Here is a 14,689-nt window from a genome sequence, read left to right as displayed (position 1 = left end):
AACGATTTCTCGGGGTGATTTGACAGCGCAGATTACAAAAATGAGGAAAAGAGAAAATAGCGAGGGGCGCAGAGAAGAGACAGGCCAGAGAAAGAGACAGAAAGTGTCCATGAAAACTCTGTACAGTGTGTCTGTTGTAAAACCGAACTAGCCGACCACAACAGCACGACATCTCTGCTTCAGCATCTCAGCAGAAAGCATCCAGTCTCTGCATCCAGTCCACAGAGCAGACCCAACACAAGGTATATGAAGGCTAGTAATGAATGTAGGCTACGTTAATTATGGCTGTATGTAATGGCTAGTTACGTAAATCAGTAGGGCTGGTTAGTTATGATGTCCCTAAGTTAGCTAGGTTTTGCTCAAGAAAATAATCATAATGCTGCGGTCAGTTTGTGAAAGCCTATACCTGTTTTAAAGCAAAAGGTGTTTGTTTTTGCATTTCAGAACATGTTTTCTTTAAAACCCAGAATTAAAATGGCACTTAAATGCACTAAATGGGTTTAGTTTTGACAGATAATATTATTGTATGCAATTTAAGCAATAAAAATTTAGATTTTTCTCAAAATAAAACCAATTAGTTGTTCATTTTAAGAGACCTGTCTTATTTTCTCTTTTGCATATTTACTATTGCTCCTTAATAAAGCAAAAGTATTTCTTATCCCAATACTCGATTAATCAATAGAATAATCTGTAGATTACTCGATTACTTAAATAATCGATAGCTGCTGTCCTAGACTCTACTTAATATTACTAGTAAAGGGGCTAAAGTATGGTGTGATAAACTGATAACACTCAGTGGCAGTTAATAATCCTTGCAAACTTGACTAACTTTAAATTGTACATTTAGGTATGTAAAGTTCAGTCTAGATTTGTCAGCAGGCAAAATTGTAGGCTGCTATGTGTGTGTTATTAGTGTTCAGGCTATTCAGTTATTGGTGTTCAGGCAGCAGTGGTTGATGTAATTCATAAGAAAAAACAGATTCAGTTTAGAAATGAATAATAATGTTAATGATAAATGTTATTTACATAGCACTTACCAAGCATAGAGCACAAAGGGCTTTCCAAAAGAAACAAAAAAAAATACAATGAAAGAATACTATAAAAACTAAAATAACAATATTAAAACAGAGCATTAAAACAAGAGAAAGAAATAAGAAATAAAAAAACAATAGTTAGAGGAGATAGTAGTAAAAGTAGTGACATTGAAACATCTAAAGGTTATGCCCGTATACTGAAATGTTTCTATAACACTTGTCCTCTAGCCATAGACTGCATGTCTAAATAAGACTTCCACTGAGAGGAACACATTAGTGTATGGTGCGATCCCTGTCTGTCATACCACCATATGTCCTGGAAAATGATCTCTAGAAAAGAGTGGGAACCTTGCAGAGCATGTATGTGTGCGCATACAAAACTAACTTTCATTTAAAACAGTGTCTCTACTTATTACAGATTATCAGATCTTCACATGATCAATATTTATTTTCACAAGTGTGGATTAGTGTGGAAGATTGGTATGTCATTGTAACAAATGACAATCATCTATTAGGGCGGCAGTAGCTCAGCTCCGTGGGGACTTGGCTTGGAACCAGAGGGTGGCCGGTTCAAGTCCAGCACGGACCAGTATGCAGTGTGGACTGGTAGCTGCCCTTGAGCAAGGCACCGGACCCCTAACTGCTTGGGGCGCCTGACTATGTGGCAGCCGCCTCGCTCTGACATCTCTCCATACATCAATGCATGTGTATAGGTCCTGTTTGAGCATGTGTGTATTTCGGGCCTGTGTGTGCAAAATAACAATAGAGTGAAAAAATATAATTCCCCCTAGAGGGATTAATAAAGTATGTCTTCTTCTTCTTCTTCTTCTATTAGTATTAATAATATATCTATGATCTTCCTCTCAACAGAACAGCCTCTTTATAAAAGAAGAAAAACTATGAAACTGGGTCATTTTTAACATTCTGTTCAAACTATGTGACTGACCTTTGTATATGATTAGGATAACTTATAGCTCATATAAACTGTAGTTTTGCTACCCTTTTAACCCTCCCTACTCTAAACTCTATCATAGCAGGCTATCATAACAGAGATTAAGGCCGACAATGTCACAACACATTTCTCTTTCAAAGGGCATTATTTGACCCCCTGTTGTCAAGGAGTCCAAAGGTTTCCACAGATTTCCCTCTTATACCGTGTTCCTGCCTTTTTCGTCTTTAATTTTCACAGCCCTGTAAAAAACAAGGTGAATAATAAAGACTCTTTAGTGAATGATGGGAACATGAATTGCCTATGTAAAATAATATGTATTTTTGCCATTATTTTTAAGAAGTTTTCTGCTCCTTTACTAAGGGATGAGAGTGAGGAGGTGGTGTGTTCCAAATTACGAGCCAGCATCACAGTGCTTGCGTTATTTGACGTGCCTCAGTTGACGTTAATAGCACACACCAGACACATCATATAGACATAGGAAGCAGCCAGGGTAAAGCACCTACGAGCCGGCGAGTGAATGTGATGAAATTGCTGCTTTTCTGGAGAGTTGATGTTAGCCTGGGATCCAGGCCGAGCTCCGGTTTCATTTGCTCTGGCAGATACGTCTGGCCCCTCTCCCATTCAGACAGATTTCCACCCGGCCTGGATTCGGTCAGGCCAATCACAGCCGTTTATCTAATATGGGGGGGCTTAAATACGATGACTGACAGAGGAGCGTTACCGATCCAGATTGGAAGTCACACGTCACACATTTCGCTGACTGGTTGATGCAGCGCAAGGCAACAGCCTCATGAAACTCAGATGTAACTGTCAAACTAGGCAGTGCTGATCAAATATGATTCTTAAGATTCTGTTGCTGCATTGCCCATCAAATGTTTTCAGAAACACATTTTAATGTACTGTTTAGCTGTAATTTTAGAAAGTTTGTGACCAGGTCGCATTTTTTTCCTGCTTGAAGACGGACCAAGCACCGCCCCGACTTGCACGTGTCGCTCAGCGCTACGTCACACGTGTCGTTGCTTTGATTGGTTGTAAGTCTTTCCAATTGCGTCCAGACGCATTTTGGTCTGCGCCAGTTGATAACGCCCCTTGGAAATCGAAAATGAACTGAGAGGTTCCAGACTAATACACATATGCGAATTAGTCTGGCGATGCCAGACTAATTCGCATATGTGTATTAGTCTTAGTCTTAGTCTTAGTCTATTAGTCTTAAATTGATGTGTGTTGAGGTCTGGAAATAGAACTGATGTGTATCAGTGGCAATGACACCAACGATATGCAGGCTTACATAGGTGTTAATGAATCCTATATACTATAGTATATATAGTATATATATTATATCTATTGATCGATCGATATATTCGATATATATATATATATATATGTGTGTGTGTGTGTGTATGTGTATATTATGTATAAATTATATTTATACATAGATATTGTGTATGTATTTGCTTGTATTTGTCATTTGTACATTTTCTTTCATTCTAAATACATTAGCTGTGTCAAATAAACCCAGAGGTTCTGAGAACACTCAGAATTGTGCTACTTTACCATACTGTATGTATTTCTAACTGTTGTTCCAGAAAATATAAAGACACAGTTTATGTACGTACGTCCAAAATTGTGATTTCGGTTCAAAAATATAATGAACAAAATCAGCTCTTACGAAAATAAAACTGCCTCCCAGTATATGCACATTTTCAGTATATTCCCTACCATATATTAAATTCACAAACATCACTTCTATTTTTATTTACTCTTCTGGTTTGATTTAACAGCATTATAAAGGACAGATACTGTTTGTGTAGTGACTAGATGCAAACCTCACTGCAATGAAAACTTGATAGAATATTTTCAAATTGAAGTAAAATGGAGTTAAAGTGTTACATTATGTGTTTGCTACATTATGATAAATATGCTCTCACTTTGTTATGTTAAAAGCCTGAGCCTGACATGCAGAATAGCCATAATCCACTCTGTGCTATTCCACATTTCTTTATTTGACTTTTATTGATGTAAATTTTGTATGGCATCTGCTCTAGAACTACTTAACTTTGAATATGCCTCGGCTTTAGCCTTTATCATTTGATAAATGTTTTTCCCCTGAGTACACGTCGAGTCCCCTTACAAGAATTCCATGGCTTTTACCAAAAGCCATCGCGCGAGGAAGTAATCTAATAATGAATACAACAACAGTTTACACACTGCCAGCCTTTGTACCCATAATATAAACAATGGAACTGCAAGCATCCAGACCTGCTCTAATGGAGTACCAGAGCAAACACATTCATTTAATCACAAGCCTTTCTTTCAAAGCAAACTGGCCAATCAGCAGAGGATGAGAGGCTAATGACCCATGAGCAATAAGCAAGTAAGTGTTAGACTCAGTGTACTCTTGCAAAAAGAATAAAAGCTTTTACGGAATAGCGTATCAATATTTTAAAGCAAAGCCTCTATGGCATCTCCCTCTAACTGGATTAGCTGTGTGATATGTTCTGACAGTATGCTGTTAGTGATACTCCATTTGCTTTGTCTATCATCTGATTTTCCCTTGGTAATCCACAGAGCACCGTTATATTTCATAATTTGTTTTGCTATCAGGGCTGATTTGTAAATGTGCAAATTCTAATTAGCCATAGCTACTGTTTCTAATTTATTAAATATTAAATGATTCCTGTGGTGGAGTCTCTCTTCACATCCCCCAGATGAAAGTTTGTGGTATGCAAATTCAATTGCCTTTTAGATGTCAGCAGGTTTTTTTTTTTTTTTTTTTTTTTTAAATGTCCCATTTTGCGATTGAAGCCATTTTCCCCTTCTTGTTTGTTTGTCTGTCTTGTTTGTTGGGTTTAGGCTTTCATACTCTGTCAGGCTCTGCTATCACTGCTTTGTTTAACTTCATTTGTGTTGTCTTAATAATCTGCTTTGGTCACTTACAACAAAGGATGCTTTGCATACTCTCTGAAGTTAACTTGTACAGACGTGTTTTTTCCCTCACATACCAATCCTCATTGTTTTGCAGTGTACAAACCAGGGCCCCGTTTCCCCATAACAATTGGTCTTAGAAATTAAGAGTGTTTTTATGAACACTTAACACTTTATCTTAAATTTTACACACGCTCCCCAAAGCAACACTTAAGAGCAAGTGCACAAGGATGCTGATCTTCTTACAGTAACAGCGGCTTTCCGTGGTGCTGAACAGTAACTTAAGTAACGTGGTGTACATGCAACAGTATATATTAAAAATACATAAACCACAACGAGTAAATGTTGTAAATGACACACAAATGTTTAATAATTGGAATAATTCAGTATGACAATGAAGCTTAAATAAAATTTAAATACACCTGTCTGTCTGTATACTATATTTATTTTGTATTATTTTTTCACCCGTTGGCGGGGTAAGTGGGAGTATTTTGGAGACTGAGTTGAGGAGTGGGATGGTTTGGGAGTCGGGTAGGAGAAATGTTCTGTTGTTGCGTTTACGGCATGATGTAATATAGTCCTTCAACATATGCTTGTGTGTACATTAAAGTTAACTGTCGCACATCTACCTGTGAATATCCATGGTAAGACTTCACAAAGAAATAACAAAAAGATAAGAGAAGATATAGAAACTGAAAACAGAACATCAGCAAAGTGGCATTTCAGCCAGAAGAGAGGTAAGAAGGAGAGGAGGGCGATGATGACAGAACCAGCTGATTAACTATGCAAATCAAATGTTTAGATGATTTTTGTGTGTGTTAGTTTTGTTTAGTTTTCATATTTTTTTTAATTTAAACACTCTTTTATCACTCATCTTACATCACTTAACAGAGAGGGCAAAACGTATAGGCTTAAAAATAACAAAAAGAATTAAAACATCATTTTTGGTTCCTGCTGCAGGTCCTGGAGCTTCTTATGATGCTCCTCGCTTTCTTCAGTAGGGATGAGGTACTTGTTAATGTACAATCCTTTCTACAAGCGTCTTAAGTTACAGTGCTTTTGGGAAACAGGGCCCTGGACTTTTTCACGTTTCCCTACAAGTATTGCAAACCATGACGATCTAGTTGCCTTTGTATTCACTCCTCTTGCTTCTTAATGACTCTTTTCCTGCCACGCTCTCTCAGTTTTATGCGATTTGAAATGTTTTTGAATGCCACTTGTATTCAACTGCCAGACATTTATTGAACGCCCACTTATCTTCACACTAATTAAGTTTTAAGAAACACATCCATCAAGCTATTGAGGCAGTTAATTCACTATTAAAGTGTGAATCTGAATTTCTCCTCAGGATGATGCACATATTTCTCACCACTATGTGCTGGGTTCTTACACAAACTGGGTTAAAGATTATAATAAACTTATTATTGCTAAATACTTTTCTTACTGACCTATTGTAGACATACAGTACATTCTAAATATTAAGATATATAAAATTAATACACATTAAAAAAAATCTACTCTTAAACGCATAGTGGATGCTTTTAATTTGACCCACTTTGAGTAAGAATCTTCATAAGTATTCAGTTAAGATTCAAATAACAAGTGACTCTCCTTGTTCGTTTCTACTAAAAAACATGGCATGGACTTTAAATATATTCACAGTAGTTAGCAACCAAGCCAAAATTTTACAAGTCATTACCACAATTTCTGCCATTCCTAACTACACCTCCCTTTATTTGAGCTCCTCTCTGTCTCTGTTCTGCCTTCCCTTTTGCATAATAAACCTCCACCCAATTTGTCATGAAATCCCTCATTTGCTGGATACTCAGAAAGGCAGATTATGCTTATTTTTCATTTGGACAGTGGGAGATGGAGCCAGGTGTTTGGCAGCAGCAGAGTGTTCAGGTGTAACTGTGCCGGTGACGGGACATGACGAGCAGCCGCAGATGAAGGATGAGGCGTGGAGGATTTTGGGAAGAGGGGCACCCCACGACCTGCTCCCTCAAGAATACCCCCACTGATCGAGACGAGGTAAAACTTTCTTTTGAATCACTTCTTGCTAGAATCAGCTCCTATTTCTTAATTAGCCAGTGAAAGCCATATTGAAAATACAGCTGTTAATCTTGGAGAAGTGATTCTGCTTTGCTCAACAAGATTAATTCATGACTCTTCAGACAATAGAGGTCTGATCTATAATAAGTCCATTTAATCAGTTGGCTTTGGCTGTAGTCATATTATTAGCGAACAATATTGGCATTCATGAGTATAATTTCTGTTAGGACTTGATTACAAACAGTATATAATGTATTTCCTCGTGCATAAGGTGTGTTAATGATAACACCCAGTCCAATGACTCACTCCATTCTCTGCTCCATAAATGGTGGTTTAATTAAACCTTGTTTTTTTTTTTTAAATAACCTTTTCTACCACATACTCTGTTGCTCTTGCATAATATTCCAAATGTAACCCTAATTTCGCTTTTGGGACTCAGGTAGTAGATTTGTTGTACAGTAATAGTTAACAGTACAATAAAAAAAGACCTCTGTGAAGGTTATAATGTGGTGTTTTTTAACTACACCAAAGAGGTTTCAAATAATATTGAATTACCCCATTAAAGTGTAGACACTGCTGGTGGTGAACGAACCATGGAGGTGACTCAGACAAAACATCTGAGTTCGATCCTAAATCATATTTGTTATAATCTACGCACAGATAAGTGATATTTTGATCACATGATTTGAACTTATTGTCACTGAATGGTCCAAAATAAATCCGTTTTTGACCACTGGTGGAGTTGTTGAGCGACCAGCACATGCACCAGAAAGGGCCGATGTCGTGCGCAGCTGGCGGCGGTAATGAGCCGTGATGGGTGATAGGTAGCAATGCGCCAATAAAAGAGGAGAGGAAGACCACACGCTGATTTTAAAACAAAGGCTGCATAAATGTTTAATGTGGAGGGACAAGGATACATACAATGCATTTTGGTGAGAAACACATAAAAAGAAAAAGTGTTTATTCATAATGAAAACTCCACAGGTTACCTTTAAGTCATCAGTCTATCTTTGAAGTCCAGTACTGCCTGTGTAGCTCTATTTTCAAGTTACAATCCGTAAATACGGTTCATTCTCATTTGCAGTACATATCCAAAGTTCCCTCTTCTCAATGTGTTGCACTGCAGTCCAGCAGTCTGTGTGCAGAATAGTGTGCGTATTTTAATTAAGGAAAATGCTTTCATTAAAAATCTAGACATTATGGATACTCAATGGCCTCTTCTCCCACAGTGATTGTTGAAGCGGTGCTGCAGTGTGTTAACATACAAATTTGTTTCACTTTAAAGGGGGGGTGATTTGGGGCATTTATATATTTCCTGCCATGTTTCTCTGGGTTTGACTTTTCTATCAAGTAAATTTTGTGACAAAACTGTAGCCCTGCCTGCAAGCCAGCTCATCTTAGCCCACAACCCCTATCACGTAAGCCCCTGAATTGAAATATCCTCTGCTTGAAATATTGACTTTAATATCTCATTTGAAAAATTCATGTAACCTTTTGATGTTAAATCCATACTCAATTTGGCAGAATGTTACAGGAATATGCAGAAAGGGGATAGGAGGCATTATTATGTTTTTCCTGCAGAGAAATTACATTTTATGGTTGTAACACCAACCTCCCCTGTGTTCTTTTTAGTCCACGAGGGAAAAAAGACGTGCCCATTAAGACAAAATGAAAAGAGCTATTGATTGGGCTCTTATGCCTTTTCTTTTTGCCTCATTTCCTAAATGCATGATAATAAGGACTCAGCCACTGAAACTAACAATACTCCTTAATGAATCGAACTCTAAAGAATTAACCCAAGTTTGCATAATGATTCACAGATGTTTCCATCAATGGATGATATGCATTTGGTTTGTTGTTTTGTGGATTCATGTTCAATTTACCAAATACACTCTCATCTCCTTATGGCCTTATGATGCAATCAAGACATTATTTGATGATTTCTGTTTTGAGAAATGGGTTGCTTGTTATCAGAGATGTCTGGGGTGACATTTTTAAAAACTATCATTAGAATAATGTTACAGTTGATGTATTGGAGCTAATAATAGTCAAACAGGGAACGGTAGGTTATGACAAATACAGAAAAACATGCTTTTAGTTAATGGAGTTTGTCTTTTAATAGAGATATTGGCATAAGAGCATCACAAAGAGAGTGGCAAAGACGAGCCATTGTCAAATCCACAGTTTGCCAGTAGAGATGAGTGCAAATGGTTTACCCCAGGTGGTGGGGAAAAAAGGCCCATGTCATTCAGACAGTTTAAGTGTTACTGCATTGCTTAATTGAAATTAGTGTAATGATAGATGTTTTTTCCCTCACTTTAATTATTACTTGATTTCACAATTGCACACAAACCCCTTAGGAGAGCAAATTTCATAAAGTATGATTAGGATTTCCCTTGTTTTGACCAAGAACACTTGTATTATCTGTGCACCACTGGTGCCCATAAAACGAAGGGCAGGATCAATGCTGTTAGCAGGCTTCTCAGTTTTAGATTTTAGAAGCTGTATCAACATTGATTTCATGAGCTCGCCAAACAAAATGAAACTGTTGGCTGTCATCTGGCAAATGTGCAAAATTGCAAACCGGAGTCTGTAACCTCGGCCAAAGACGATTTGTTAGAGAGGGAAACCCCCCTCTGTGCCGTTTCGATTGTTTTTAAAGTTACAGAGGATTGCAACTTTTTGGTTTTCAAAAAGACCAACAGAGTGATTGCTCTGCTGGGCAATAAACTATCTTGCGTTAGCTGACTGTGCACGTCATTTTCCAGCCCGGTATGTTCTGTTTACCTACCTCATCTGTTTTTCTTTTCCTTGGAAAATATCATGAGTAAGCTCATTTTCTTAAAAATTCTTCTTTTGTGATTTTTTTCCTGCTGTGGCTGCAGAGATCTGGCCGTGGCGGCCCGCCAAAACACTGCAGTGCATAATAAGTATTGGATGGGCAAATCTTTTTTCCAAGTATCTTAGTGCAGTAGCTCAATGCTGAACGAGGATGTCGGTCTGCAAAATCTAAAGGATCGACAGATTGAGTAATAATTTTAACTTTGTTTTTGTTTCTCTTCCAAATACACATGGTGAAGCTTGTCGTTTTGCCACACAGCTGATTTTAGTTTTGGGTGAAATGTTTGCGGCTTGGTTTTACAAACTGTGATTCCAGCATTTTCATCATTGCCTAAGTCACGGGGATCCCTGCAGCCACTTTATACCGCTCATCGCTCTCATGTGTCCTGCCAGCACGCGTATGAGGTTGCACATTCATGCCACAACCACGGGGAGCGCGGTGATACACATTTCTGCTGAGGGTGGCAGTGCATACTGTGTGTTTACTGTGGCGATGCACCATTGATGTAGCTGTGCCAACACAGGAGAAGAAAAGGACTGCAAGTTGTTGTAACGATCCAGGTTTTGAAACATTCAGAAAGCCGTTGCAGATGTTTTGTGAAACGCATTTAGCATGTTTGTAAGGCCTGAAGGATACACACAAACCATTTGGTGAGCAACGCTGATCGAAAACAAAATCATGTTTGTTTACAATAAAAACTCCACAGGGTAACTTTAATTATCTTTCATAAATTAATCCTGGCCTAATTAATTCTGTTGTTTTCTTTAATGTGTTTACGCAGCTACTTGGACAGGTATTTGAACCTCATATTCTTTAGCATGATGAAGTGGCCCAGGCTTGTCCTAGTTTATGTTGCTGAGAAACTCTTCTTTGGCTACAACAGAAGCATGTCAAATTGCCATAAGTCTCCTTATCAGCGACATTTGCTCATACTCTGATGCTAGGTACGTTATTTCCTTCAGGCCAAATTATATATTATGTGTCCAACCGGCATATCTGAACATGAAAGCAAAACAAGGTTATCTCACAGCCCTCACTCTTTTGATCCAAAGTACAGTAACATCGTTAAGTAAGATGTTAATTGTATTGTCTTTACTCCACAGAATTGTATTGTCTAATTTGCTGTGGCTGTTTGGGTTTGCATTACCTCAGGCTACGGATTTGCATAATGAGCATTTGGAGTTGAATCAGTGTATTGTCGAGTCAAGTGCACAGGTGTGAGGCTGAGATGCTTTCTCGAAATCTCTTTTGAAAAGTTTTTTTCAGGCACTCACTCTTTCAGTAAGAAAACTGCAGTGTTTGCAAGGCATTTATAACAAAATGGGACTCTTTAAACAGCTCTAAGATGCTTGAGCCTAGGGTATTGGTCGAAACCAGTGATGAACTCATACCAGTTTTTTTTCTTTTTCAGTGTTAATCTGATGCTCGTACACCAACAGGAACATGGTTCATGACCATTTATGACTCCCTAAGCTTTTGTTTTTAAGCAGTTTCATCACTGAAAATGATGCTTCTTTGTGATGTAGTATTCCCAGCACGGTGCACTCTTACACTCTTTCTAAGCCAGTGACAAATCCATGGCCACAGTATCACCCCTGGTGAGACACCCAGGGGGATGTCATTCAACACTGGAAGCAGTGCCCCTTTGGCACATGGTCAGTTATAAATGAAATGTATCTCTGTAACACTCTAGAAACAACAGTAGTGGGCCTATTACATGGCTTTGCCTGCTACAGCAGCTACATAGCAGCACAGTTTACCCTGCTGCTCTCTCTTGCTGTCTCAGCTTAACTCCATCCTCCATCCGAGGACAATCACCTGCAGAGGGGCAGATGGTCTCATTTCTCCCACTGGGACTGCCTCTCGCACATGCAGCAATGTTGCAGTGCTTTCTACTGCAACATCTTTCCTCGAAATACTCATAGCGTTTGGTAATGCTTGTTGTAGAACTCATTTTCCTAACAAGTTTGATGGTGTTTGGTTTTTGAATTTGTGTGGATACAATCTTTATCATCTATACATTTCAAATGAAAATGGAGTTGGACCAATTTGTGTGATTACTGACCTACTTAGGCAAGCCTGTAAAAAGCAGGTTGTTGGTCAAGTCAGCTAATGTCGTAGATGTGTCCCATTTGTTACTGTCCACCAACAATACAAGTTGCTTGTGCTACTTTTACAATTCCCTGCTCAGATTGAAACCACCTTGTGGTTACGTGTGTGTACAAAAGTGTATCTCCCTGATGTTCCCCAGCAACAAGGAAGCACTCCTCTGTGATATTTTGTCTTCTTCCTGACTTCCTGTCTACACTGGAGGTGGGAATGTGTCTCATTTTGTAGGTTGGCATCTCCTGCTTGTGATCACCTTGTGCCTGCATTTTAGTAAATAGTTGACCAGTTTTACAATATAACGTACAACGTTATATTGTAACGTTATATTGGACTACCAGAGCTGGAAGAAAATTAGAAACTTTCTTGCAAACATCAACTGCTGGGATCAGCTCATGTTATTATAGTTAATAGTCATGGTGACTGATCAGGTAGTCAGCATGTGTTGTATTTGTGTTTTCTAATGTGTGTATATAACCATATGATATCATCAACAGAAGTTTTCTGACTGGGTGTGCTAATGCAATATTTCTTCATTCAAAACACAGTGTGCAACCGAGATTCACTGGGTTTTAGTTACACTGTTACACTGTTACACTATGCAGGATTTTCATCCGGCAATAGCAACTGGAAATTAAGAGACAAAAGCGGAAGGAATGAAAAAATCGTAAACAGACCACCACTGCCCCAAGCAATTAATTCTCTATATACTCTACAAGGCATTTTTTTCTTTGACTAAATGTAATCTGGCAGTATTTGACTCTGCCAACATAATATATAAATTAGTAATACGAATATGTTTTTGATGTTTTCTGGGAAGTCAAAGATTGCTTCCCCAGTTACATGTAAATATTAGAAAGACTGTCTGTTTGATTGGACAGTGCAGGACTAATTACTGCTCAGGCCAGTTACGAGATAAGCTAAAGGCATTTCCTCATCAGTCCCAGTTATTCCAGGTCCAGGTACGAAAATATGTCTGATAATATCTATTTATGGGATCCATAATAATAATAATAAAAAAAGGCAAATTTTCAGTTAATATACATTCACACCTGTTCCTTATGCTTGTATAAGATATTATGTTCCTGCATATACAGTGGCCGATTTGCCTTGCATCTCCCACATCTCAACACCTCATTAATATTGCATGATCTTGTTAGTGTCTTCTACCTCTTCACCCCCCCAGATTGGGGGGGTGTGGGGGGTGAAGGGGTAAAAACGAAGTAGAAGACTGCAGAAGCTGGAGGGTACATCTGAAGTCAGCTTGTGTCTCCCGATTTTACCAGACCTTGCAGACATGGGATAGGCTCATATCCATCCAAGGATTATCCTCCACTGTCTCCCTTCCAAAAAATCATTATAGGGAAGTGTCAAAAGAAATGAGATTAGTTCTCTCTTCTTTCCTCTCTGCGATGGAAAACGCATTTTATGTGTGATTTTCACCCAAATAAGCTGGGAGTACAGATGAGTAGGTTCTTGACAGTTATGGGTGAGGACTGTACTACATAAAGGCAATGACAAAAGTAGGAGCCAGTGAAAGTTTCAAAAAGCATTTGAATGAATCATTATATGTTGTGGGTCCAACACCCGATCACTTGACCTCTCATCACCTTGGAAGCATTCCTTTAAAATGTATTAAAACATTATTCAGTGGTTGTATGAGGCTCTGCATTGAACGAGTGTCCGTATGCAGAGCCTCTCCCTCATTACAGCAGGCAGTCAGGGCAGCAGCATCTATATGTTGTGGTAATGAAGACCCCGCAGAGGCCAAGGGAAAAGGCTACAGCGAAGTGGGAGGAGAGGAAAAACAGGTGGAGTGCTTGGGAAAGAAGGTCAATACTGGAAGTGGAATAATGAAAAGAAATAATGTCTGGGTTGGTATTAAATGCATTTGCAGAACAGTTTCAAATGCACAACTTTCCCATTTCAGAAAAAGAATTCATTCCATTCCATCCAGTCCTTTGTAAGTACCCTAACATTAGCATGCATCCGAGTGTGTGTGTGTGTGTGTGTGTGTGTGTGTGTGTGGTATTTAAGCCTGATTTGAATAAGATAGGTGCAGGCATTGACATCATGAGTACAGCTCAAAATAAGACTAATCTGAAAGCTATAATTTGAATGTAGTTGTCAGCATTAGGTGCACACTGACCACAGTTGGCAGCTGATAGTGTAGTAGCTTTAGATTGCTGTGCCTCGTAGATGACTAATTCATTTTTAACCTCTTGTACTTCAATCGTTCTATTCTTTTCTATGACCAGTGAGAAGGTAGCTATTTAACATCAAAAGATATGTTCTGTTCAAAATTGTTAGAGATTTTGCATGAGACATAAAGGCATAAATAGCAGTATGTGCAGTGGATTTATGAATGTAGTAGGGCTGCAACTAACAATCTATCATTATCAATCAATCTTCAGATTATTTTCTCAGTTAGTGTATAGAGTGTAAAATGTCAGAAAAAAGTCAAAAATGTCAATTACAATTTCCTAAAATCCACTGTCAAAAACCTTGTTTTATTCGACCAATGGTGCAAAACTCAAAGATATTCGGTTTGCTATCACATAAAACAGAGAAAAGCAGTAAATCCTCACAAATGAGAAGCTGGAACCAGGAATTATTTTTGCATTCTTTCTTGAAAAATTAAGATTAATCGATTATCAAAATAGTCGCTGATTATTTTTCTGTCGATCGACTGATTGATTAATCGACTCTAGAATGAAGGTCAGAATTTTTATCAAAAAGAAAACTCAAGATTTTAAACATTATGGTCCAGATGTTATT

At 38.2% G+C, this 14,689-nt stretch overlaps 1 protein-coding gene across 12 annotated transcripts in view; it reads left to right on the top strand.

Moving 5' to 3' along the window:
• LOC122877270 overlaps nucleotides 1–14,689 on the top strand; it is a 146,375-nt gene that overhangs the window by 29,039 nt on the left and 102,647 nt on the right. For 5 of the 12 annotated variants that reach the window (XM_044198607.1, XM_044198597.1, XM_044198599.1 and 2 more), the window contains exon 3: nucleotides 6,775–6,942. The exons of 4 other annotated variants lie outside the window; for them this stretch is intronic. The gene's annotated coding sequence lies outside the window, so the exon portion shown is untranslated. Of the gene's footprint in view, nucleotides 1–5,871; nucleotides 5,920–6,774; nucleotides 6,943–9,848; nucleotides 9,993–14,689 lie in introns of all 12 variants that reach the window. 3 more of the 12 variants (XM_044198603.1, XM_044198601.1, XM_044198600.1) reach the window with 2 other exon arrangements.

Source organism: Siniperca chuatsi, linkage group LG6, assembly GCF_020085105.1.
Source record: "Siniperca chuatsi isolate FFG_IHB_CAS linkage group LG6, ASM2008510v1, whole genome shotgun sequence".
Taxonomy (NCBI): domain Eukaryota; kingdom Metazoa; phylum Chordata; class Actinopteri; order Centrarchiformes; family Sinipercidae; genus Siniperca; species Siniperca chuatsi.
This window is presented reverse-complemented; position numbering and strand designations above follow the sequence as displayed.